The sequence below is a fragment of the Schistocerca serialis genome, chromosome 8 (assembly GCF_023864345.2).
Source record: "Schistocerca serialis cubense isolate TAMUIC-IGC-003099 chromosome 8, iqSchSeri2.2, whole genome shotgun sequence".
Taxonomy (NCBI): Eukaryota; Metazoa; Arthropoda; class Insecta; order Orthoptera; family Acrididae; genus Schistocerca; species Schistocerca serialis.
In genome coordinates, this window is record NC_064645.1 from 314,193,034 (window position 1) to 314,220,724 (window position 27,691).

The 27,691-nt window shown below is 42.5% G+C and overlaps 1 protein-coding gene and 1 pseudogene across 1 annotated transcript in view; one reads left to right on the plus strand and one right to left on the minus strand.

Annotated features, from left to right (window-relative positions):
* The window catches only part of LOC126416993 (inactive dipeptidyl peptidase 10-like), a 1,159,463-nt gene that overhangs the window by 576,697 nt on the left and 555,075 nt on the right, over positions 1-27,691 (plus strand). The gene's annotated exons all lie outside the window — the stretch shown is intronic.
* LOC126417380 (5S ribosomal RNA) lies at positions 23,024-23,141 on the minus strand (annotated as a pseudogene).

Genomic DNA, 27,691 nt, shown 5'->3' on the forward strand with positions numbered 1-27,691 from the left:
CAACTTGCATTCGACGCATACATTAGCCCGTGCACTTGAGAAATTTAGCCAACACTATCTGATCAACCCCCTCATGAACCATGGACCTTGCCGTTGGTGGGGAGGCTTGCGTGCCTCAGCGATACAGATAGCCGTACCGTAGGTGCAACCACAACGGAGGGGTATCTGTTGAGAGGCCAGACAAACGTGTGGTTCCTGAAGAGGGGCAGCAGCCTTTTCAGTAGTTGCAAGGGCAACAGTCTGGATGATTGACTGATCTGGCCTTGTAACAATAACCAAAACGGCCTTGCTGTGCTGGTACTGCGAACGGCTGAAAGCAAGGGGAAACTACAGCCGTAATTTTTCCCGAGGGCATGCAGCTTTACTGTATGATTACATGATGATGGCGTCCTCTTGGGTAAAATATTCCGGAGGTAAAATAGTCCCCCTTCGGATCTCCGGGCGGGGACTACTCAAGAGGATGTCGTTATCAGGAGAAAGAAAACTGGCGTTCTACGGATCGGAGCGTGGAATGTCAGATCCCTTAATCGGCCAGGTAGGTTAGAAAATTTAAAAAGGGAAATGGATAGGTTGAAGTTAGATATAGTGGGAATTAGTGAAGTTCGGTGGCAGGAGGAACAAGACTTCTGGTCAGGTGACTACAGGGTTATAAACACAAAATCAAATAGGGGTAATGCAGGAGTAGGTTTAATAATGAATAGGAAAATAGGAATGCGGGTAAGCTACTACAAACAGCATAGTGAACGCATTATTGTGGCCAAGATAGATACGAAGCCCACGCCTACTACAGTAGTACAAGTTTATACGCCAACTAGCTCTGCAGATGACGAAGAAATTGAAGAAATGTATGATGAAATAAAAGAAATTATTCAGATTGTGAAGGGAGACGAAAATTTAATAGTCATGGGTGACTGGAATTCGAGTATAGGAAAAGGGATAGAAGGAAACATAGTAGGTGAATATGGATTGGGGGACAGAAATGAAAGAGGAAGCCGCCTGGTCGAATTTTGCACAGAGCACAACATAATCATAACTAACACTTGGTTTAAGAATCATGAAAGAAGGTTGTATACATGGAAGAACCCTGGAGATACTAAAAGGTATCAAATAGATTATATAATGGTAAGACAGAGATTTAGGAACCAGGTTTTAAATTGTAAGACATTTCAAGGGGCAGATGTGGACTCTGACCACAATCTATTGGTTATGACCTGTAGATTAAAACTGAAGAAACTGCAAAAAGGTGGGAACTTAAGGAGATGGGACCTGGATAAACTAAAAGAACCAGAGGTCGTACAGAGATTCAGGGAGAGCATAAGGGAGCAATTGACAGGAATGGGGGAAATAAATACAGTAGAAGAAGAATGGGTAGCTTTGAGGGATGAAGTAGTGAAGGCAGCAGAGGATCAAGTAGGTAAAAAGACGAGGGCTAGTAGAAATCCTTGGGCAACAGAAGAAATATTGAATTTAATTGATGAAAGGAGAAAATATAAAAATGCAGTAAGTGTAACAGGCAAAAAGGAATACAAACGTCTCAAAAATGAGATCGACAGGAAGTGCAAAATGGCTAAGCAGGGATGGCTAGAGGACAAATGTAAGGATGTAGAGGCCTATCTCACTAGGGGTAAGATAGATATCGCCTACAGGAAAATTAAAGAGACCTTTGGAGATAAGAGAACGACTTGTATGAATATCAAGAGCTCAGATGGAAACCCAGTTCTAAGCAAAGAAGGGAAAGCAGAAAGGTGGAAGGAGTATATAGAGGGTCTATACAAGAGCGATGTACTTGAGGACAATATTATGGAAATGGAAGAGGATGTAGATGAAGATGAAATGGGAGATATGATAGTGCGTGAAGAGTTTGACAGAGCACTGAAAGACCTGAGTCGAAACAAGGCCCCCGGAGTAGACAATATTCCATTGGAACTACTGACGGCCGTGGGAGAGCCAGTCCTGACTAAACTCTACCATCTGGTGAGCAAGATGTATGAAACAGGCGAAATACCCTCAGACTTCAAGAAGAATATAATAATTCCAATCCCAAAGAAAGCAGGTGTTGACAGATGTGAGAATTACCGAACTATCAGCTTAATAAGTCACAGCTGCAAAATACTAACACGAATTCTTTACAGACGAATGGAAAAACTAGTAGAAGCCAACCTCGGGGAAGATCAGTTTGGATGCCGTAGAAACACTGGAACACGTGAGGCAATCCTGACCTTACGACTTATCTTAGAAGAAAAATTAAGGAAAGGCAAACCTACGTTTCTAGCATTTGTAGACTTAGAGAAAGCTTTTGACAATGTTGACTGGAATACTCTCTTTCAAATTTTAAAGGTGGCAGGGGTAAAATACAGGGAGCGAAAGGCTATTTACAATTTGTACAGAAACCAGATGGCAGTTATAAGAGTCGAGGGACATGAAAGGGAAGCAGTGGTTGGGAAGGGAGTAAGACAGGGTTGTAGCCTCTCCCCGATGTTGTTCAATCTGTATATTGAGCAAGCAGTAAAGGAAACAAAAGAAAAATTCGGAGTAGGTATTAAAATTCATGGAGAAGAAATAAAAACTTTGAGGTTCGCCGATGACATTGTAATTCTGTCAGAGACAGCAAAGGACTTGGAAGAGCAGTTGAATGGAATGGACAGTGTCTTGAAAGGAGGATATAAGATGAACATCAACAAAAGCAAAACAAGGATAATGGAATGTAGTCTAATTAAGTCGGGTGATGCTGAGGGAATTAGATTAGGAAATGAGGCACTTAAAGTAGTAAAGGAGTTTTGCTATTTGGGGAGCAAAATAACTGATGATGGTCGAAGTAGAGAGGATATAAAATGTAGGCTGGCAATGGCAAGGAAAGCGTTTCTGAAGAAGAGAAATTTGTTAACATCCAGTATTGATTTAAGTGTCAGGATGTCATTTCTGAAAGTATTCGTATGGAGTGTAGCCATGTATGGAAGTGAAACATGGACGATAAATAGTTTGGACAAGAAGAGAATAGAAGCTTTCGAAATGTGGTGCTACAGAAGAATGCTGAAGATTAGATGGGTAGATCACATAACTAATGAGGAAGTATTGAATAGGATTGGGGAGAAGAGAAGTTTGTGGCACAACTTGACCAGAAGAAGGGATCGGTTGGTAGGACATGTTCTGAGGCATCAAGGGATCACCAATTTAGTATTGGAAGGCAGCGTGGAGGGTAAAAATCGTAGAGGGAGACCAAGAGATGAATACGCTAAGCAGATTCAGAAGGATGTAGGTTGCAGTAGGTACTGGGAGATGAAAAAGCTTGCACAGGATAGAGTAGCATGGAGAGCTGCATCAAACCAGTCTCAGGACTGAAGACCACAACAACAACAACATCTGATCAAAAATATCGGGACACCCCTGTGTAATGCAGAGTTGATCATTAGATGCGTATGGGCCAATACAAAATTAAATGGAGAATATTCTGTTGTCAGTAGAGAAGAGGTAAGAGCAAATGTCGGTCAGAACAACGTTGACTAGTCATTGGGTGTCACGTGATCAATAAATCCGTCAGGGACATTTCAACCTTCCTGGAGCTGCCCGAGTAGACTCGTGATTGTGAGGCGGAAACACGAAGTAAAAACCACAGCTAAACCTAGATCGGAAAGGCTTCTTATACTGACGGGTAGGAACCGTGGACCATTGCGAAAGGTGGCCGTAAAAATCGCATGAAATCAGCAGCAGTAATCACTCTTGACTTCGGTTCGATTCCCGGCGGGGTCAGGGATTTTCTCTGCCTCGTGATGACTGCTTGTTGTGTGATGTCCTTAGGTTAGTTAGTTTTAAGTAGTTCTAAGTTCTACGGGACTGATGACCATAGATGTTAAGTCCCATAGTGCTCAGAGCCATTTGAACCATTTGAATCACTCTCGACTTCCTAAGTGCTACCAGTGGTCCAGCTAACACAATTACTACTGTATTTTACGGACTACAAGAGGCTACGAACTATAAGACGCGCCTTATTTTTTAAGCATTTATTGAATAACTTTTTCACCATTATTAGATTGCAAATCCAGAGTTTTAAAAAACTCTTAGTTTTGTAACGTCCCCTTAAAAAAGTTGTGAATTAGTGTGCTGGTAAATCCCTTTCGTTATTTGATTTTCAAACAGCTCATCAAAACTGAACGTACTCACACATTTCTCTCTTTACTTATTCTGACCATCACTAAATTAACACACAATATTTTTTTAGCGCAACTGACTTTCAGTAATCCCTACAAAAGAATGGCCCAGACTAGCAATAACTTATACCTTTCATGAACCACTTACCTCACAAAAATCTTCGTTACTCGAACTACTGCAGTACAGCGAGCGCCAATACTGCCAGCTAAATAAAGGACTCTAACCACTGAAGGCACTAACTACTGATAGGCATAGCTAGCAAATGAAAGATTTTGATAGAGAATAAACAACGTATTTACCTTAATAGTGTTCAAAAGTCATTATATATATATATATCAGTTCATGACAGCCAGTCTTACAAATTTCGTTTTTCTGACGGACACAGGTCCAGATCGTCCGCTCTCAAAACTCGGCCATCTCTCTTCCCACATCCACCACTGCTGGCGGCTCACCTCCAACTGCGCAACGCTACGAGCTGTTCACATCCAACTGCCCAACACTACAATAACAAATATTACAACAATGCAAACCAGCCACAGACTTCACACATCACAGTCAGTGATTTTCATATAGAGCGCTGTGTGGCGTTACCAACATAAAAACCTAAACAGCCTACTTACAGTTTATAAGACCAAACTGACCTTTAAAAAGACTTAAAATGGTCATCTGAACTTTCCTCTTATTGTTGTTCCTCTTTTTTTCTTCTTCTTCCTCCTTGTCCTCTTAGTATATGAGATGGTCTTAACTGCCATTGAGAGCTTTACTTATCCCTCACTTCTTGCAAGTTTTAACAGTAATGTCTTCTCTCACTCTTTCTGACCGCGACTGTTTCATCCATTGACACACCTGTTTGATTGTAAGTCGTTTTAAAGCTCCCTTCGGCGTGGATTAATGTTGGGTTTCATCCATCATCCTTTCTTTCCATTCCTCTCTCATGTACACTTTCAATGGTTTATTTATCGAGACATCAAGAGGTTGCAGTTGTGAAGTCATTCCTCCTGGAATAACAATAATCCCTGTATTTTCTTGTCTCAATTTCTGTTTCATAGAATTTTTCAAATGACTAATAAACTGATGCAGCACAAGAAGAGGACTCTTTTTTCAATGAATCACGTTTCCTTCTCTCCAACACTCTGTTAATCCACGGACGCCCTCGTCCGTCTAACCCTTGTCATGTACGTGAGCAACAACACCTGGCGATATTTCAGAAGGTTACTTCTGAATGCGTTATGGGAGTGACAGTGATCAATGTGTTACAAATATTTACTATTAAAAACGGTCTTGATCACAATTTATTTATTACGGTGACCGATTTCGACCACTACTGTGGTCATCTTCAGACCAATGAGTAAGAACCTCCTCCTGCTGGAGAATCAGCAGGAGGTTCTTACTGACCGAGCTATCTGAAGACTAGTCACGACTCGCCATCACAGCTCCACTTCCGCCAGTATCTCATTTCCCCCAGCCTCTAAGCCTCTGCAGTATCCTCTCATCCAGAAGCCTGCTAGACCTGCAAGTTTCGCAAGAGAACTGTGAAGTTTGGAAGGCAGGAGATGAGATACTGGTGGAAGTGAAGCTGTGAGAATGGGTCGTGAGTAGTGCTTAGGTAGCAGTCAGTAGAACACTTTCCAGCGAAAGGCAAAAGTCCCAGTTCAGAGTCTCGGTCCAGCACACAGATTTAATCTGTCAGTAAGTCTCGTGCAAAATATTTTTAATAAAATATTATCACTCCCTCTATGGGAGTTACTGCACTATCGCAATAAAAGTAGTCAAATTGAAAGAAATGTACAGCAATTTGTGATATATCCGATCACGTAAGCACAGTGTGATCGAAACAACAAAAACTCTTCGCACACAGCCAGATGTGTGCCACATCGACCTGATTTTCTAAAAAATAAACGTCGAATACAACACTTTTTTACATTTAGGTCTGACATGATATTACGGTGTATGCCGTGACTTGTCACCTCTGTGTATGTTCAAGCACGCATTTCTTGAGCCGTTTCGATATTTTCGTCCATTCCCCGTACTCTCATCTGATAATGCATCACTTTTTTACGAAACATGCGAGTGAAGTGCGGTTCTGTCCGCTACCATCACACCCTTTCCTGAAAAACTGAAAAAAATAATAATGAAGAAAAGCAACAATTCATTTTAATAGAAATACGCCTCTTGCCTTTTTATGAGCCAAAGTGTTGCCGTTAACCCTTTACGTGAAACCTATCTTCTGTCTTTTTTGTGTATCCTTTAGACCTTCTTCCGAAGCCAGTTACTGTGCAGAATAACCGTTACACTTCGATTATCTGTGATCATTATGTCGACCTGAAGAGAGCAAAATTCGCTGCGAGCCATCTGCGCTGCTAATGGCACGACCGGCTGTTATTAGCAGCGACAGCCCGGCTTTACAAAAACGAGGTCGCAGTGGCAGTCAGCTGACAGTCGAGGTGCGGCAGAGTAGCGAAACTGGGGCGCTGCCGTCGCCGAGCCCCGCCCATCCCGCGTCGCGTCATTTCAGGACTGCCGTCATTACTCAGGAAGCAGCCGCGCTCGGCTCTCCGCGCCAGGTTTGCACGACAAACTATCAATCCGGCCTCGTTCCTCGCGGCTTTCTCTCCCACATGCACGCACGCACCCACACGCACACGCACGGGGCAGCTTTCATCCGCCGCTCTTATTCCGGAGCTCGCTTTCAGTTATTCACTCCGCGGATGCACGACTCTGGCAACAATGCCGCCAGCTATAACGTGCAGCGTGCCTTCTCCCTTACACAAGGGGAACGACTTCTGCTCTACTCCCGTCCCACGCAAGCTGCGCTGTTAACACCATTTCTCTGAAATGATCAGTAATAATGTCTTCACAGTTCATTTATAGCATTAACTAGGCACAGTCGACTCTTGCTAATTTGAACCTCTATGAATGGAATTTCTCAATAAAATGAAATACGAGCGTCAGCCAAAAAGTAATTCTTCCTATTTTTTTTATCTTCTTAAGGCGGGTAGGACGTCAAACGGGCCACCTTGGAGCAGGAGAGGCATCACAGGACATTTTAATTTCCACTATCTATACTTTTACAAATAAATTCATAAAACTTTGTCGCAATACCAGGAAGGATTTAGAATTTACACTCACAGCAGTGGAAGTTCGAAAACATAACAAAATAATTTATTTTTTTTACATGTGAAATTTCATCATTTTTTCACTTACTAATGGCAGCATTTGTGGCTATAGGTACACTTTTCTTCATAAGTAAGGGAGATTCTTCGATTAACTTTGTACAGCATACAAATCATACTCAAAGGTGTATGAAACTCTAGAATTTTACAAATCTATTAAAAACTGTGGTAAAAATTGAGGTAATTAACTAGAAAATTTGTGTTTTTTTCTAAACATGAAGTTTAAAATATAACAGCTCATTCATTTTTTCATAAATTAAATAAATTCTAGAGTTTCATACACCTGTAAGTATGGTTTGTATGCTGTGCAAAATTCATCGAAGAATCTCTCTAACTTATGAAAAAAAGTGTACCTATAGCAACAAATGCAGCCATTAGTAAGTGAAAAAATGATGAAATTTCGCACGTAAAAATTTTTTTTTGTTATGTTTTCTAACTTCCACTGCAATGGGTGTGAATCCTGAACCCTTCCTGGTGATGCTGACAAAGTATTATGAATTTATTTGTAAAAGTATAGGCACTGGAAATTAAAATGTCCTCAGATGCTTCTCCTGCACCAAGTCGGCCAGTTTGACGTCCTACCCCCTTTAAATAAAATTTGAATTTTATGTCCGGCGATCTGGGTGGCCAAACCATTCGCTCCAAATGTCCAGAATTTTATTAAAACCAATGGTGGACAATTGTAGCCAAGAGATATGCTTCTTCTTCAGTTCACTGCAGTAATAACTTTCAAGGCCACTGACACTAGTACTGCAGTCGTTTGCAAAATGGCCGATACTGATTTGCGAATAAGGGTGCCTTCACAGTGGCACTCAGACACAGTCACCCGGTAACATCGACCTACAGTATGGTCACAATGAGTCCGATCTCCGTCAGTTTTTGGCTGGATCAAGGACGTGAGTTTGGGTTAGGTTAGAATCTATTCTCTAGACGTAGTAGATTAGATTTTAACCTCTTAGAGCGGGATGAATACCGCGATGCCTCTGAACTTGGAGACGAATGCTACATATCAGCTTTTTCTATTCAAAAGACACCGAATGCATACGAATGAACTACGTCTGTCTCGAAAAGAATGTGGCGAGTACAGTACATTCTGTCCTCAGTCATTGGAATAACCAGAAAGTTTTACGTGTATATGAGATGATGAGACAAACGTTCTGTTACATGCCCGATATAATTCGTGACGATCTTGAAAAGCAAATTATAAAAACTCCGTTTCGCTGTACTTATTTGAAGCTGGGTAGACGTACTTAAATTAACCTTAAATGACTGCCATTCAGCACACGTGTGAAAGACAAGCATAAGGTATAGCAAAAGATACTCTAAGCAGATAAAGCACTGAAAAGTGGAAATACATACGGTACACCACATTTGCAAACCACCATTCTTTTCCTTCTTGTCATCGTTGTTCAGAACATTTCAATTTGTTCAAATTTAAAATTTTGTGGATCAATGGGGCTCATCCAGTGAACCTCCATACCGTTCTCACAGTCCAGTTATTTACATTGGCATTCGATTAAATCCTTTCTACTAATGTTCCTGTGGTACTAAGTTCATTGTGTTGAAGACTTAAATTATAAATTCAAATAAAAACTACCTTGCCTCCCAATTTTGAATGTGTCTTCGAGACGAAAGTGAGACGGAAATTGCATATCATCGGGGCACCAAGATGGCGGTGACCATTACGGAGATTCTTATGTGGAGAAGGACGCCAGGAGCGCAAGAATATCTTTCTGGCAGATTGTAGGTCGTTAGGAACAGCCAGTTGATGGCACCTAAACAGATCTTGAGAGTTCCCTCAAAAGTTGCTTTTTGTAGATACAGTCGTTTAGGGTGACAATGGAAAATAGTGCCTATCCTGGGAGTCTGGTGGTTTGGTGCTCTGGCCAAATCTTGAAGTAGGATCCAGCATTGTCACTCAGCCTCTGTGTTCTGGAGCAGTCAACACTTAGAGTCCGCATCGTCAGTGTTCACCACAGAGGACCTCGTGGTATCCGCCATGTTGGTGAAAGTCGGATTCCAAGTTCAAAAATGGCTCTGAGCACTATGCGACTTAACTTCTGAGGTCATCAGTCGCCTAGAACTTAGAATTAATTAAACCTAACTAACCTAAGGACATCACACACATCCATGCCCGAGGCAGGATTCGAACCTGCGACCGTAGCGGTCACGCGGTTCCAAACTGAAGCGCCTTTAACCGCACGGCCACACCGGCCGACGGATCCCAAGTCCTCACATGCTTAAGGAAGTAGACAGAGCCTTTGAAAATCGTATGACGTTTACGAGTCGTAAGTGATCTATTTTTCCATTGTTTGTAAATTTTAAGGAAATCTGGATCACTTCCATTGTTATGCACCACCAACACTATGTGATCAAAAGTATCCGGACACCCCCAGAAACAGACGTATTTCATATTAGGTGGATTGTGCTTCCATCTACTGCCAGGTACTCCATATCAGCGACCTCAGTAGTCATTAGACATCTTGAGAGAGCAGAATGAGGCGCCCCGCAGAACTCGTGGACTTCGAAGGTGGTCAGGTGATTGAGTGTCAGTTGCGTGGTACGTCTGTACGCGAGATTTCCACACTCATAAGCATCCCTGGGTGCACAGTTTCCGATGTGTTAGTGAAGTGGAAACGTGAAGGGGCACGTACAGCACAAAAGCGTAAAGGCCAACCTCGTCTGGTGACTGACAGAGACCGCCGACAGTTGAAGAGGGTCATAGCGTGTTATAGGCAGACATCTATCCAGACCATCGCACAGGAATTCCAAACTGCATCAGGATCCACTGAAAGTACAATGACATTTAGGTGGGAGGTGAGAAAGCTTGGACATGGTCGAGCGTCTGCCCGTAAGCCACACATCACGCTGATAAATGCCAAACGACGCCTCTCTTGGTGTAAGGAGCGTAATCATTGGACGATTGAACAGTGGAAAAACGTTGTATTGCGTGACAAATCACTGTTCACATTGTACGAGGGCAGTTCAATAAGTAATGCAACACATTTTTTTCTGAAACAGGGGTTGTTTTATTCAGCATTGAAATACACCAGGTTATTCCCCAATCTTTTAGCTACACAACACTATTTTTCAACGTAATCTCCATTCAATGCTACGGCCTTACGCCACCTTGAAATGAGGGCCTGTATGCCTGCACGGTACCATTCCACTGGTCGATGTCGGAGCCAACGTCGTACTGCATCAATAACTTCTTCATCATCCGCGTAGTGCCTCCCACGGATTGCGTCCTTTATTGGGCCAAACATACGGAAATCCGACGGTGCGAGATCGGGGCTGTAGGGTGTATGAGGAAGAACAGTCCACTGAAGTTTTGTGAGCTCCTCTCGGGTGCGAAGACTTGTGTGAGGTCTTGCGTTGTCATGAAGAAGGAGAAGTTCGTTCAGATTTTTGTGCCTACGAACACGCTGAAGTCGTTTCTTCAATTTCTGAAGAGTAGCACAATACACTTCAGAGTTGATCGTTTGACCATGGGGAAGGACATCGAACAGAATAACCCCTTCAGCGTCCCAGAAGACTATAACCATGACTTTACCGGCTGAGGGTATGGCTTTAAACTTTTTCTTGGTAGGGGAGTGGGTGTGGCGCCACTCCATTGATTGCCGTTTTGTTTCAAGTTCGAAGTGATGAACCCATGTTTCATCGCCTGTAACAATCTTTGACAAGAAATTGTCACCCTCAGCCACATGACGACCAAGCAATTCCGCACAGATGGTTCTCCTTTGCTCTTTATGGTGTTCGGTTAGACAACGAGGGACCCAGCGGGAACAAACCTTTGAATATCCCAACTGGTGAACAATTGTGACAGCACTGCCAACAGAGATCTCAAGTTGAGCACTGAGTTGTTTTATGGTGATCCGTCGATCATCTCGAACGAGTGTGTTCGCACGCTCCGCCATTGCAGGAGTCACAGCTGTGCACGGCCGGCCCGCACGCGGGAGATCAGACAGTCTTGCTTGACCTCGCGGCGATGATGACACACGCTTTGCCCAACGACTCACCGTGCTTTTGTCCACTGCCAGATCACCGTAGACATTCTGCAAGCGCCTATGATTATCTGAGATGCCCTGGTTTTCCGCCAAAAGAAACTCGATAACTGCACGTTGTTTGCAACGCACATCCGTTACAGACGCCATTTTAACAGCTCCGTACAGCGCTGCCACCTGTCGGAAGTCAATGAAACTATACGAGACGAAGCGGGAATGTTTGAAAATATTCCACAAGAAATTTCTGGTTTTTTCAACCAAAATTGGCCGAGAAAAAAAATGTGTTGCATTACTTATTGAACTGCCCTCGTAGCGATCCGCTGGCAGCGTGTGGGTACCGCGAATGCCCGATGAACGTTATCTGTCAGTGTGTATAATACCAACAGTAAAGTTCGTAGGCGGTGGTGTTATGGTGTGGATGTGTTTTTCATGGAGGGGGCTTGCACCCCTTGTTGTTTTGCGTGGCACTACCATAGCATATTCCTACATTGACTTTTACGCAACTTCTTACTTCTCACTGTTGAAGACCAATTCGGTGATGGCTATTGCATCTTTCAACACTATCGAGCACCTGTTAATAATGCATGGCCTGTGGCGGAGTCGTTACACTACAGTAACAGCCCTGTAATGGACTGACCTGCACAGAATCCTGACCTGAATCCTATAGAACACATTTGTGATGTTTTGGAACGCCGACTTCGTACCAAGCCTCACCGTCCGACATCGATACCTCTCCTCAGTGCAGCACTCCGTGAAGAATGGCCTATTCCCCAAGAAATCTTAGAGCACCTGATGGAACGTATGCTTGCGAGAGTGGTAGCTGTCATCAAGAATAAAGGTGAGCCAACACCATATTGAATTTAAGCGTTACCCATAAAGGGCGCCTCGAACTTGTACGTCATTTTCAGCCATGTGTCCGTATACATTCGATCACATAGCGTATATCTGCATAACTAGTTTTTAGTTCACACTTAACCGCCTGGCAGAGAGTTCGTGAAACCACCTTCAGACTATTTCTCTACCGATGCACTCTCTAACAGCGTGAAAAATGTACGCTTCAGTCATCCTCTCCGTGCTCTCGTTTCTCATATTATATTAAGATTTCATTTCATCCTATGTCGGTTACCGACAACATGATATTTTCACATTCAGAGCAGAAAGTTGGTAACTGAAATTTTGTGAAAAGATCTCCTCGCAACGGAAAATGCCTTTGTTTTTAGTGATTCCCATACCAACTCGCTTATCACTTCAGTTTCACTCTCTCCCCTATTTCGCGATAACACAAAACGAGCTGCCCTTCTTTGAACTTGTTCGACGTCCTCCTCCACTCCTGCCTGGTAAGGATCCCAATACTCTAGCAGAAGACGAACAAGCGTAATGTAGGCAGTTTCTTCAGGAGACCCGTTGCATATTCTTAACACTCTACCAATAAAACCTAGTGTTTTGTTTGTCTTCCCCACAACATTATCTGTGTGATCCTTCCAGTTTAAGTTGTTCTTAATTGTAATTCCTAGGTATTTAAACGAATGGACAGCCTTTATATTTGTGTGTTTTTCGTGTAACCGAAATTTAGCGGATTTGTTTATGTATTCATGGATATGACCTGACACATCTCTTTACTGAGAAACAATTGCCACTTTTCGCACTATACAGATATATTGCCTAAATCATTTTGCAATTCTTTTTGATTATCTACTCACTTTCCTAGATAGTAAATGACAGTATCAGCCGCAGACAATCTACGACGTGTGCTTGGATTGTCTCTTAAGTCGTTTATGAAGATCAGGAACAGCAGAGGGCCAATAAAACTTCCTTGGGCAACGATGGACTTGACTTCCGCTTTACTCCATGATTTTCCGTCGAGTTCTACTACTACGACCAGCCTTCTGGGAATGTAGAAACATGAAATCAATTTTAGATTCCCTTTCGATAGCATTCATTACTTCGAGTAAATTAAGAGCTGGTTATGTTTCACGAAAACGATATTTCCTGAATCCGTGCTGACTGTTGTCATTGGAGCGTTACTTTCCTGATAATTTACGATGTTCGAATGTAGTACGTGTCAAAATCCTACTGCAAATTGACGTTGGTTCTTTTGTTTCTACTTATTAGACGAAATAATAGGGAGGTGAGGCGTACCGCTACATTATATAAATAACGACAGGAGTCTGTTCGTTCGGCGTTGCATGGCTACATCTGAAAGCTTTCGCCCGCGGTCGGTAAATGCCTAGTTCAATTACTCTCAGATACATAATTCAGAGCGGCATAAACAACGATGCTTATAAGCCGACAAAATGTAAAAACGGTTCAACATCTGTAGTTCAGCTTCACTAATAATCAAAATGATTTAGAACTATATGCATCTTTCAGTGTACTCCCGATGCACGCACTGGCTAATTACCTTCAGTTATTACCTACTGACGCTGCGCTTCGCGAACGGGTTGTGGACCTGTCGCTTACAACATACATGTCCGCGCTCAAACTACGTAATCCATAAACTGTAAGAAAGATACAAGGTTTACTGTATTTCAACACCAAATGTGCTACGATAATGGAAAAATTCTTTCAATGTGCCAGGACCCTTATGATAAAGTAGCAATGTAACAGACGCCGATGGATCTTCCACCTTATTAAAACACGAAGCAACCCTGTCCTAGGTGTCACCTGAAATAACGAGATTCCCAACACCAGAAATTTATTTTAGCCGTGTTCTTGAGTTTGTGACTTATTATGGACTTGTCTCCTAGTGTCAGAATGAAAGGAATAACTCAATTTCGCAATCCTTATATAACGATTACAATTTGTGAGTTGTTTCGCTGCTTCTCTAGATTCATCCAATTAAGAAGGAACTTCGTATACCAATTAGAAAGATACAGGAGCACAACGAAAGTTCCATCGAGTGCGTTTCACAAAAGGCTCGTCCTAATTTCGCTTTCGGCACGAGGTCGTGGCTCCTTCAGGCCATCGAAAGGATAACAAGAGAAATCCCGCCACCTCTTGATTATACGCCAGCCATTAGCAATCCCGTCAAATTTCGTTTTCAGACCGGAACATTTTTTTCTTACGGCCCGTCTACATCTACATATATACGCTAAAAACCAATGTGAAGTGAATGGCAGACGGCACATTCCATTGTACCATTAATTAGGGCTTTTGTTCATTCCATTCGCATATTTAGCGTGGGTAGAATAACTGCTTGAATGGCTCTGTGCTGGCTGTAATTAGTCTGATCAAGTCTTTGCGAATCTACGCAAGTGATACGTACGCGATTGTAGTACATTCCAAGAATTCTGAATACTAGTTCTTGAAACTTTGAAAGTTGCGTTTCTTGGGACATAACTGACTTCATATGTGGGGCCAAAGACGCGATTTTATTTCTGAATGTTAAAACCATTTCAAATGTCCACCGCAGGCTGTCAAATTTTTTTATACAGGTTAAGTGCATTGTATCATGTATTACATTACTCACCAGTTTTCAAACGTAAATGTCGTCCGCCATTTCTGTCTGGGATATCCCGAGGAGCGGTTTCAGCTGTCTGTCGGAAAGGATGCACCTCCTCCCCACACACTGACCCCTTTCCTTGCAGATATGTGAGAATTATGCCGTATGTATGTTTGTGGAATGTATGTGACTGTAATGGAGGTGTATATTGTGCAGTGTCGTGTTTGTGTTGTATGACGATGATGAAAGAAGGGAGAGGATAAAATCAAATCAGGCGCCAGGACATAGTCTGCTCCACTCGTGTTTATCGTAGACAAGAGTATCATCAGGAGTGCCCTAAGAAAGTGTGATACGACCGCTATTATTTAATATACTCATGGATAACCTGGTGGACACTGTGGGGAGAAATCTGCAGTTTGTTGCTGATGATGCTGTAGTGTACGGGAGGATGTGGAATTCGAGTGACTGTAGGAGAATACAAGGTGACTTAGACAAAATTTCTAGTTGGTGTAATCAATTGCACCTAACTCTAATCGCAGAAGAAAGTAAGTTAAGGTTCATGAGTAGGAAAAACAAACCCTTAATGTCTGGGTACAGCGTTACAAGTACGCTACTTGACACAATTACATCATAAAATATCTGAGCGTAACGATGGAGAGTGATATTGAAAGTATCTAACCAAAGTTGTTTCCTTTTTAATTAGTGAAAGTATCAATGATAAGATTGTTCCAAATTAATTATTCAACAAACCTGCATCTGACTGCGTCTGCGAACTTGTTTCTTGCACTCCTCCATTTTGCCAGTAATGAAATATCTATTTGACTCAGCAATCAAGTTTAAGAGAATAATGCCGTTTGTGCAATGGCATTAAGATAGTACTGAAAAATTAACTTTTGGCCCTGATGTTTACTTCACGAAATTATATCTTGCCTTGAACAATGCAAGTTGTGCAATGGCATAATAGTTGTTATTGGAAATAACTTAGCTCTGATAGCTTTAGTTATACCAAAATCGATTTCAAACCATGAACTGCACATATATATTGCATAGAGGCCTCATCAGCTTTATGTTCTTTCATTGGTGGGTAACTTTACTTTACTACTCATTTTCATATTCAATACAAGCAAAGGATGTGGATTATGATTGTTAAAATTTTAAGTCATACACAAAAGCTACCATTTCCAACATTTTTGTAGCACGAATCACTCTTACAAAAATTTTTACAAAATACTTACTTCCGTAGAAACACTGGAACACGTGAGGCAATACTGACCTTACGACTTATCTTAGAAGAAAGATTAAGGAAAGGCAAACCTACGTTTCTAGCATTTGTAGACTTAGAGAAAGCTTTTGACAATGTTGACTGGAATACTCTCTTTCAAATTCTAAAGGTGGCAGGGGTAAAATACAGGGAGCGAAAGGCTATTTACAATTTGTACAGAAACCAGATGGCAGTTATAAGAGTCGAGGGACATGAAAGGGAAGCAGTGGTTGGGAAGGGAGTAAGACAGGGTTGTAGCCTCTCCCCGATGTTGTTCAATCTGTATATTGAGCAAGCAGTAAAGGAAACAAAAGAAAAATTCGGGGTAGGTATTAAAATTCATGGAGAAGAAATAAAAACTTTGAGGTTCGCCGATGACATTGTAATTCTGTCAGAGACAGCAAAGGACTTGGAAGAGCAGTTGAATGGAATGGACAGTGTCTTGAAAGGAGGATATAAGATGAACATCAACAAAAGCAAAACAAGGATAATGGAATGTAGTCTAATTAAGTCGGGTGATGCTGAGGGAATTAGATTAGGAAATGAGGCACTTAAAGTAGTAAAGGAGTTTTGCTATTTGGGGAGCAAAATAACTGATGATGGTCGAAGTAGAGAGGATATAAAATGTAGGCTGGCAATGGCAAGGAAAGCGTTTCTGAAGAAGAGAAATTTGTTAACATCCAGTATTTATTTAAGTGTCAGGAAGTCATTTCTGAAAGTATTCGTATGGAGTGTAGCCATGTATGGAAGTGAAACATGGACGATAAATAGTTTGGACAAGAAGAGAATAGAAGCTTTCGAAATGTGGTGCTACAGAAGAATGCTGAAGATTAGGTGGGTAGATCACATAACTAATGAGGAAGTATTGAATAGGATTGGGGAGAAGAGAAGTTTGTGGCACAACTTGACCAGAAGAAGGGATCGGTTGGTAGGACATGTTCTGAGGCATCAAGGGATCACCAATTTAGTATTGGAGGGCAGCGTGGAGGGTAAAAATCGTAGAGGGAGACCAAGAGATGAATACACTAAGCAGATTCAGAAGGATGTAGGTTGCAGTAGGTACTGGGAGATGAAAAAGCTTGCACAGGATAGAGTAGCATGGAGAGCTGCATCAAACCAGTCTCAGGACTGAAGACCACAACAACAACAACAACTTACTGCGTCAAACCTTGGACATACAAATCCTAACTCTGAACATTATCTAACAAAAACCACTTTTGAAATCATTATATATCTTCTCTGATTTTTGTGCTAAAGTTTGCTCAGTGTAACTGCGCAGTGAGCGTGCGTCCTGCCTTAAAGCTGTCAACACATATTTGCTTCCTCCGGGCACCTAGCTGCGACTCCCGAGGTTTTTACTGCGCGCTCCCGGCTCTCTTAACCATCAAAGATCCTCCTACTCAAAGATATTATACTCATTCCATCTTGCGGTTGGCAATTATCGACTTTATTTTCTGGATCTACCCTGATCAGACCTTAGCACATACCTTTCAATATGAAACGGAACAAGCATGTGATAATTGTGGTAGGATTGCGAATAGTCGACTTAGGTTTATTGAGAGAATTTCGGGAAAGTGTAGTTCATCTGTAAAGGAGACGATATACAGGTGCTCGAGCGTTTGGGATCCGCACCATATCAAATTAAAGGATGATATCAAAGCATCTTAGAGGCGGGTGCTAGACTTATTACCAGTAAGTCTGAACAACACGCAAGTATTATGGAGATCTTCTTGTAGAAATAGTAAACAGCCAGTCAGTTGCAAAATGGAAGATTTATTAAAACCACTTCACCATGGTTCCAAAGTTTATAAAAACGTCTTCCTCACAAGGAAATATTGACAGCTGGATTATATGTTGTGGCAGAGATACATTAAAATAAAGCCTAAAGGCGTCAGTGAAATATAAAATTTCATCTCCATAATAATTAAAAGATGCAGAACATGGTATGTGTAATTTGTTAATTCCTCACTAATGTACAAGTAGTGTAATGACATTGCGTTCTGCATCCGTTGGTGATTCACTGTTAAAATTCCGAGAGCTTTCCTTCTTAGAAGATTCAACCAATATATTACTTCCCCTTTACATATATCTCTCGAAAAGATCATGGAGGTAACGAGACTCGATCGCACATGGAGGCTTAAAAACAAGTATTCTTCTCAAACACGATTCACGACTGGAATATTAAAGGGATGAAATGGCAGTGGCACACAACGTACACTCCGTCACACACCATAAGGTCGCTTATCCAGTACAGGTGCAGATGTATGCCAGATCATTATGACCACTGCTCACCGCGACGCCAGATGCCGCCTGGTGACGTTTCAGGCACGTGACGCTTTAAAGAAAGTATGGAAGCGGATGGGGGATCACGCTAGCGAGGGTATGTGCTGAAAATGGAGAAATCCACTGAGATAAACGACTTTGATAAAGGATAGATTATTATTACGCAGAGCCTGTTAACAAGGATCTCAAAAACGGTGAAACCGTTCGAATGTTGCTTCCTACTGTCGTGAGCATCTACGGGAAGAGGTAGAAGAACAGTCAAACTACCAGTAGGGGCTAAATGGTTGGACGTCCACCACTCTCCACAGATCGTGGGGATCGCAAGCCTGTCTGCTCTATAAAGTAGGATAGATAGTGGTCTGTGGCATCTCTGCCGAAAGAGCAGAGTGCTAGCGCATGCACAAGTCTTTCGGAGCACACTGTTCATCGTACGTTGTTGAATATGGAGCACCGCAGCAGACAACCCTTAGTTGTTGTCATGTTGGCCCAACGACATCGTCAATTACGACTGCAGTGGACACGAGACGATCGAATTCGACCGTCGATAAATGGAAACGTGTCGGCTTTTCGGGTAAATCACAGTTTTGCTACACCAGCTCGATGGTTGTCTCCATAAACGCCGTCATGGAGGTAAACAGTGGCTCGAAACGTGCAGCGCGCCTTGGATGTAGCCTTGTGGGAGCAGTATTACGCATTCTCCTGTGCTTACATGGGCTCTGTGGTAGTAATCGAAGACATGCTGCCAGCTGCGAGTAACCTGCATCCCTTCATGCTTGATGTCTTCCTCGATGGCGAAAGTATAGCTCTCCTTGTCTCGGAGCTCGAACCGTGCTACAGTGTTTTCAGGAGCGTTATAGTGAACTCACGTTGATGCCTCCCCGCCCAAATTCACCTGATGTAAATCATAGGGAACCCATCATGCTCGCTATCGGGTGCCATCACCACGTACGCAAATCAGCGACCCATTATTTACGCGAATTATCTGAGTTGTGTTAAGACATCTAATGCCACATGCCTCTACAAATCCACCAACAAACTGTCGGATCCGTGATCCGCAGAATCAGTGCTGTATTTCGTTCCCAAAATGGAGAAACAAGCTATTATGCAATTGGTTATAATGTTCTGACTCTTCAGTGTAAATGTTTAGTATGGACCTTTGTGTCATTGTGCTGGTTTTATTTTCAGTTTTCAGGGTTACATGTATTAAACTTCTTTATTGTTCTACTTTTTTTCATTTAATTTCTCATATGTGATACCGAAATTTGATTAATATGAAGTGGCCATAGTCTGAAGTGCTTTATGGAAAGTATGTGTCAAATAAATGTCGTGTGACTAGGGCCTCCGTCGGGTAGACCGTTCGTAGGGTGCAAGTCTTTCGATTTGACGCCACTTGCCGGCCGGTGTGGCCGAGCGGTTCCAGGCGCTGCAGTCTGGAACCGCGCGCCCGGTACGGTCGCAGGCTAGAATCCTGCCTCGGGCATGGATTTGTGTGTCGTCCTTAGGTTAGTCAGGTTTAAGTAGTTCTAAGTTCTAGGCGACTGATGACCTCAGATGTTAAGTCCCATACTGCTCAGAGCCATTTGATCAATTTGACGCCACTTCGACGACTTGAACGTCGATGCGGATCAAATGATGATGATCAGGACAACACAACACCCAGTCCCTGAGCGTAGAAAATCTCCGACCCAGCCGGGAATCGAACCCGGGCCCTTAGGATTGACATTCTGTCGCGCTGACCACTCAGCTACCGGGGGCGGACAGTATGTGTGTACTAGCCAGTAAAAAAAGCTTATTGACGTTTAATCTGTCACAGGCTTTCTCATTGTGAATTCTGCTACCACTTTAAAGTCCTTCGGGACAGAATTAAAATTACTCCTTGCTGGAATACTATTCCGAGCGCACAGTTTCGTACTATTTCGTTTGTCTCAATGTCTTATCCTAGTACACACTTACAACAAAGTGCCGCTCAAGTCGTAATTCAAAGCCTCCACGCTTTTATTAATTTGAATTCCCTCTCACATATCAGAGAAGGTCTGTTTGCTTCCACTGCGTACAGAGGGAGAGTTGCGACGACTAACGTCATAGATGTCTAACTTCTCATTACATATTAATGGAGTTTAACAATAGGGAAATACTCACAAAAGTCGTTTGCAGACGACATGAGAGGCGATCAAAATGTTTCTGTTTGACGGGGTTGCTGCGGCGTATATGCAACGCAACGTGACTCCGATGCGGGTATATAAGCACCGACAAGTAGGCAAGTGATTATTGTGGCATTCGTGCCTTTTCGGCTTGCGTGCGGAAAATGTCGAAAGTAAGCTATGGCGACCTTATTAAAGAACGCGTCCAAGCAGGACCAAAGTGCTCCTATTCTTTTCTTGGCTGCCTGTAGACATCCTTCGGAGAGTGAAGAATGTCTATGAGATGGCATACCTGTTGTAAACCGTCTCTGTGGAATGGTGCGCGAAGTTCCGTACTGGTCGCAGTTCGACCCTAATCGGATATGTGACGCAGAAGGTACGCCAATTCAAGTGGGAGGCCATTGAGCTCCCGCCCTGTAGTCCTGGTCTCTTTCCATGATATTATCCCTTAGAAAGACCATGAAGGATCGACGATTTCTGTCGGTGGAAGATGTGCTACAGGCAGTTGCATACTTCTTCACACAACAGCACACAGTGTTGTACCAACCTGGTGCGTCGGTGGGATTTTGTCTCAGTGCTCACGGTGATTTTGCCTGGCTGGCAAACCAATTCTGGACCTCTGGCTTCCGAACGGAAACTTTTTGATCGCCCCTTATATGTAGCCTACAAGAAACGAAAACAATAGTGTTCGAAATTAAATCCTCCAGGAGCATATGGTATCACATGACTATATGTGGTCTATTCTGTTCGCAAATCTTAAACCTTTGATAATTTTAGAGACAGAATTGGAACAGTAGCACCTATTTCCTTAAAACAAGTTATTTAACTTATTTAAAGATGCCAGTGTTCTCCTAAGGACAAAAAGGTTAAATTCATTTTAGCACAGCACATCATTTATCCACATTTGACAAACAGTTTTATACAGATGCGGCAGCGTCCATAGTACGATATTAAAAACACACCATCATGCTGTAACTGTAATTTATTTATTACCTATTATGTCAATTCATAGTTAAAGGTATCCCATTTACTAATGTGTAACTCATTGTCCATTGTGTGGATTACTTTTTGAATATGACTCCTGACAAATGATGCCCCCTCTCCACAACACATTCATCTAGGCAGTTGGAAGCTTTCCGTAACTCGGCGTAACGTATTCCCTGGGACATTGCCGACGGCTGTTCTGATGATATCCTTCAACTCAGGAATGGTGGCACAACGTGTTCGGAACACTTCTTGCTTCAGGCAGCCCCAAGGAAAAAGTCTCCACATGAAAGGTCAGGTGAGCGAGGCGGCCAGTAAATGTCACAAAAATGGGAAATTACTCTACCGGGAAGTTTCTGTCACAATAAATCCATGTAAATTCTGTCCACCATTCCTGAGTTGAAGGATCGCATCATAACTGCCGTCGGCAATGTCCCAGGGAACTTTACGCCGAGTAATGGAAAGCTTCCAACGCCGCCTAGATGAATGTGTTGTGCAGAGGGGGCATCACTTGACAGGAGTCATATTCAAAAAGTAATCCACGCAATGGACAATGAGTTACACATTAGTAAATGGCATACCTTTAACTATTAATTGACATAATAGGTAATAAATAAATTACAGTCACTGCCTGAGTGTGTGTTTTTAATATCCTACTATGAACGCTGCCGCATCCTGTATTTTTCTTTGTTGTTGTATAAACTGTGGCAAAGGAATCTATAACGAACCTTCCAATCTGTATCCAAGTACGTACTGTTATAAAAGTGAGCCCGATCTGACCGTGGCCGCTTGCATTCCGCAGACAACGTTTTTCAGAACGAGTTACTATGCGAACTGTGTATTATAGCACAAGTGCTGTAAATTTCTGTGTGTGCATTTCAGTAATCAAAATGAAAGTTTAGAGACCCAGATTTTGGGTACGTTCGATTAGATTGCTTTCCCATTCATTTCAGTTGCAACTGTAAACGTCTCTTATCTTTTCGATATTGTAACAAATCGAAGTACAGATAGGAGAGTCGCTTTATCTCGCAGATGATGTGATTAATCTCTCTGTGTCTACGGCGTTATCAATAAAATTTTATCGTTCACGTTTTCATCGACCCAATTCGTACAATATTTGGTATCTGTTAATAAAGTGAAGTGATACAGTTAGATTTTTCTTTATCTGGCTGATGAGTGTATGTGTTTCCCTCATAACTAATGCTCTCGGTAATATCCTATTCACGATGATATTGCCTACATGTGAAATACTGACTTTTATGTAGTTATTCACTTTTTGCTTGCAATATTTTACTTTTTAGACCACAGCACAGATTTTTTAACTGTTTCCTCATAAAAACATACATAGTGTTCCAAAACATTATGGACAATATTATAAGGATGCTAGCACTCCCTCTTCACACTACAAGTGGCCCATGGGGACCACCCGACCGCCGTGTCATCCTCAGCTGATGATGCGGATAGGAGGGTCGTGTGGTCAGAACACCGCTCTCCCGGTGCGTTATGATGGTTTTCTTTGACCGCAGCCGCTACTATTCGGTCGAGTGGCTCCTCAGTTGGCATCATGAGGCTGAGTGCACCCAGAAAAATGGCAACAGCGCATGGCGGCCCGGATGGTCACCCATCCAAGTGCCGACCACGCCCGACAACGCTTAACATCGGCGATCTGACGGGAACCGGTGTACCCACTGCGGCAAGGCCGTTGCCATAAGGTTGTTAGAGGGTCCTAAAATCAGTGCTTTGAGATTGGGAACTAATGGTTGCAAATAAATATTTTTTGTTGACATAAATAACTTTTATCTTATAGCAATTACATAAACTCAAGATGGAGAAGCGGGGATAGGTAAGTTAGGGGCGACATTACATTATCTGCTCAAAACTATTAGTGGATATTAATATGAGGTGCGTCATCCCATAGACTTCAAGGCGGCTTGAACTCTGCTCGGGACGCTTTCAGTGAGGTGTCTCAGTGTCTTTGGGAGGATGGCAAATCATGTTCCTCAAGAGCCGAAATCATAGAATGTAATGATGTTCAACGGTTGGATCTGGAGCGACGTCTGCGTCCTGACTCATCCCAAACGTGCTCCATTGGAATCAGGGAGACAATATCGGAAGGTCAGCACATTTCTGGAATTTTATTGTCCAAAAACCATTGTCCCATAGATGCCGTTTTATGGCAATGTGCTTTGTCAAGCAAATACAAACACTCATCGTCTGCGAACTGTTCCTCTACAATGCACAATAGAAAATGGCGTAAAACATGTTGATGTCCTTCAGTAAATACCGTTTTCTTAAGTGCAATAGGGCTGCTGTGCCCTAGCCACGGAAAAAAAATCATGCCATTAATAGCATCTCCTCCATACTTCAATGTTGACACTACACATGATGGTAGGTAACTTTTTCCAGGCCTTCGCCAAACCCTAACGCATCCATAGGATTGTTACTGGGGATTGCAAAATTCATCTCTTAAATAACTCGTATCCAGTGATCCACTGTCCACTGTTTACAGCATCTTATGTGTCACCTAGCATTAACTGCAAAAATGTTTGCATTATGTGGAGCTGCTCCACCATTTCACCTCATGCTTTTTTAGTTCCCTACGCACTGTCACTGTGATAGCTGGGCTTCTGGTAACCCTACCTATCTCGTGAGTGACCCCTCCGACTGATTCCATGCTATTTTTTACAATAACCGTCTGCAATGCTCGACGGTCACTGCAGGTCAGTGCATGAGGTCAGCTTGCTCCTGGTTAAGCTGTGGCTGTTCCTTCATGTTTCCACTTCATAGTTTCATGACCATCAGTCGACTTCAGCAGCTTTAAAATATTGGATTGCCCTTTATGTGTTTCTATCTCACAAGAGAAACTCCCCATCGCTACCCCTCAGATTTAATGGTAAGAGGACCCAGTGGACAGCCCGTCAAAAACTGAGCACAGGTCAAGCATGGACTGTGAAAAATAAAGCAAATTACAAACAGTGAACAGTCCAAGAACAAGAAGTGCAGTATAGAGTAGCAAGGCAAACAACGAGTGTCGTGGTCACGGGTCACGCCGGCGCAGTAGCTCAGCATGTTCAGTCAGAGAGCTGCCTGGTCTTTGTAAAAAAAAAAAAAAAAAACTGAGTGAAGGGATCAACAACGAACTTCAACGGATGTGATGTAACGACCATCACAACCAACAACAAAGAAACAAAATTATAAAAAACAGAAAAATGAAAAAAAGTGGATACGGAGTGGGACCTGCCCCTGCACGGTAGCTCAGCGTGTTCGGTCAGAGGGCTGCTTGCCCTCTGTAGAAAAAAAAAAAAAAAAAAAAAAAAAACTGAGTGAAGCAGACCATGATCAACTTGAATGGATATCTTGTGGCGTCCGCCCAGACCAAACGCAACGAAGTATATAGAAAAAAAAGAGAGCTGCCTGGTCTTTGTAATAAAAAACCTGATAGAAGGGATCAACAACGAACTTCAACAGATGTTATATAACGAATGCTACGACCAATAACAACGAACAAAATTACAAAAAAGAAAAATGGAAAAAAGTTAATACGGAGCGGGACTTCCATACGGGCGAGCCATGTTCGAATCTCCCTGGCGTCAATCTTTTTCAGCTGTTGGCTTTATTCAAATTTGTGGCTGTGACGTGTTGTAACGTCCGTTTTCAGTAGCGAGGTGTAAGATATAATGACAGTTGATTCTGCACAACTATTCTATTAGCAGCTAAAAGGAAGTAGCTTTCGAAAGGGAACCGCATACGTTTGATGAAAGGCGACAAGTCAACCGAACCCTCCACCGTAAAACACGTCTGGTGTGTCATACACAGCATTAGCGACAGCACGTGTGTCATGTGATAGGAATCTCTTACCGATGCACCTAATTTGTACGACTGGTAAGTGGGTGAGATATATATTCTTGGCCATATGCGTGTTCGTATGAATGTGAATGTGGTCACTCCCAAGGAAATGATGAAAACATAATAATTTATCACATATGCTGCAACAAATGAACGCAACGGTTTCGCAGTCACGCAGTTTCTCTGTACTCTGTCAAAACATGTGTTTTAACGTTTTTAAAGTTGCTTTCCGTTTTCGAGGTCTTGACTCTTGAATTTCTTTATTGTATCATAGTTCACATCGGTTTTTCTTGTTTGCATTTCTGTGAGATGTCTATGTTGTTCTCGTCTGCTCTCAATGTTCATCACATTTATTTGCGGCGGTAACGTATTCTTACCACTTGACTCATATTCTATAACCAACGTGTAGGATGACAACTGCCAAACCTACAGAAAGAGAACAAACATTTCAGTGATCGGACGGACAGTTCATAATGTTACGGTACAAAAATACGGCTCGTGCGCGTGACAATACAAGACCGTATCCACTCCACCACGGCGCTATTAGTGTAACCACCTACTCTATACTACTCTTGTTGTTCTTGGTCTGTTCACTGCTTTGCTTTCTTTTTCACAGTTCAGTACACTTACTTCTTGTTTTCATTCTTGATCTATGCTCAGTTTTTTACGGCGGACTCTCTACTGGGCCATCTTACCACTAACTCGGAGAGGGTGAAGAGGGAGGGGGCGGGGCGGTGGGAAGTTTCCTGTCAGGTGACATCCCTAGTCAAATGGTTCAAATGGCTCTGAGCACTATGCGACTTAACTTCTGAGGTCATCAGTCGCGTAGAACTTAGAACTACTTAAACCTAACTAACCTAAGGACATCACACACATCCATGCCCGAGGCAGGATTCGAACCTGCGACCGTAGCGGTCTCGCGGTTCCAGACTGCAGCGCCTCCGGCCGGCCCTTCCCTAGTCCACGTTCGAAGACACCGAGCTCTTATAAGCTACGCATTCACTGCTTTTCTACAAACAACACGATACTCGCAGCCTCCTTTTATATTGTCGGATCAGCGTCTCGTGACATCTAGCCGTCAATTCTGCCTTACGCAGGGCTGTCTGGATGCTTTTGATCGGATGGTGCATGTTGTCTCACAGAGCTACACAGTTACGTTATGCAACGTTGAACGATAATTTAAGAAAATGTTGATCAAAACTGAACCATATATTCGTCACCAAGTTAGTGTTGAAAGCATTTTAGAGTTCCCATTTTTTAATGAGTTCTACAGTTTCTGAAATGTTTTGGAGCATATCAAATATCAGTTGAGCTCTGTTTTATTGCATCACCCTACAAAACAAACCGGGGTGGCTATAATTATCATTCAAATACTAGCATAATTATAATAGTATTTCGAAATTCTAAACAATTTTTATATGCTTGACATTAATCAAGTATGGGCGTGACCGAGAATAACATCAAATACAGAAGCAAAAACGTCAAATTGCCAAGATCGCTAAATACAGCTTCATTCTGATGATCGATTTCGGCAGTCTAAGCTGCCGTAATCGGGTCTTTTGAAAATACCCCTCACTCCATCGTATCTACAATATACCATGTCACGTCGTAACGAGTCAGTCCAGGAAGATGCCGGTGTACAGCGTTGTTCATATTCCTGGAATGACTGTTTATGATGCGACACGCTATACTGTACATATGATAGAGATGTATTTAGGTCTATTTGCATAAGATCCGATGATGGCGACTCAGACTGTCGAAACCGGCTATCAAAGTAAAGCTGTATTCAGCGATTTTGATTGTTTGAGGTTTTTACTTCTATATTTCTTGTAAACAATTTCTTAGCTCAGTTCATGTTGTAACGTTTTCTTCACTAGTACGTAGATACTTTCAAATGATACACAAGACCTTTTCTCTGGAGACGCGCTTTCACTCAAGGGATTATGAGACAAAGGTTATTCGTGGGTTTTTCCACTGAAAGTATTCATCATTGCCACCAGCTGACGCAAAACACAGCTTGTCTGTGAAGATGGTGCTCTTGAATCGTAATGCTGAGGTCTTGTGGTAGACACCCGCCTCGTATGTATGTGTGGAAAATTTTTTGGAAATTTTATGGTAAGTTCCTACGGGAACAAACCGCTTAGATCATCAGTCCCTAGACTTACACACTACGTATTCTACATAAACTGGACTGTGCGGCTGGTCCCGGCGGAGGTTCGAGTCCTCCCTCGGGCATGGGTGTGCGTGTTTGTCCTTAGGATAATTTACATTAAGTAGTGTGTAAGCTTAGGGACTGATGACCTTAGCAGTTAAGTCCCATAACATTTCACACACACACATTATAACTTAAACTACCTTACGCTAAGGACAAGAAGCACACTTATGACCGAGGGAGGACTCGAACATCCTAC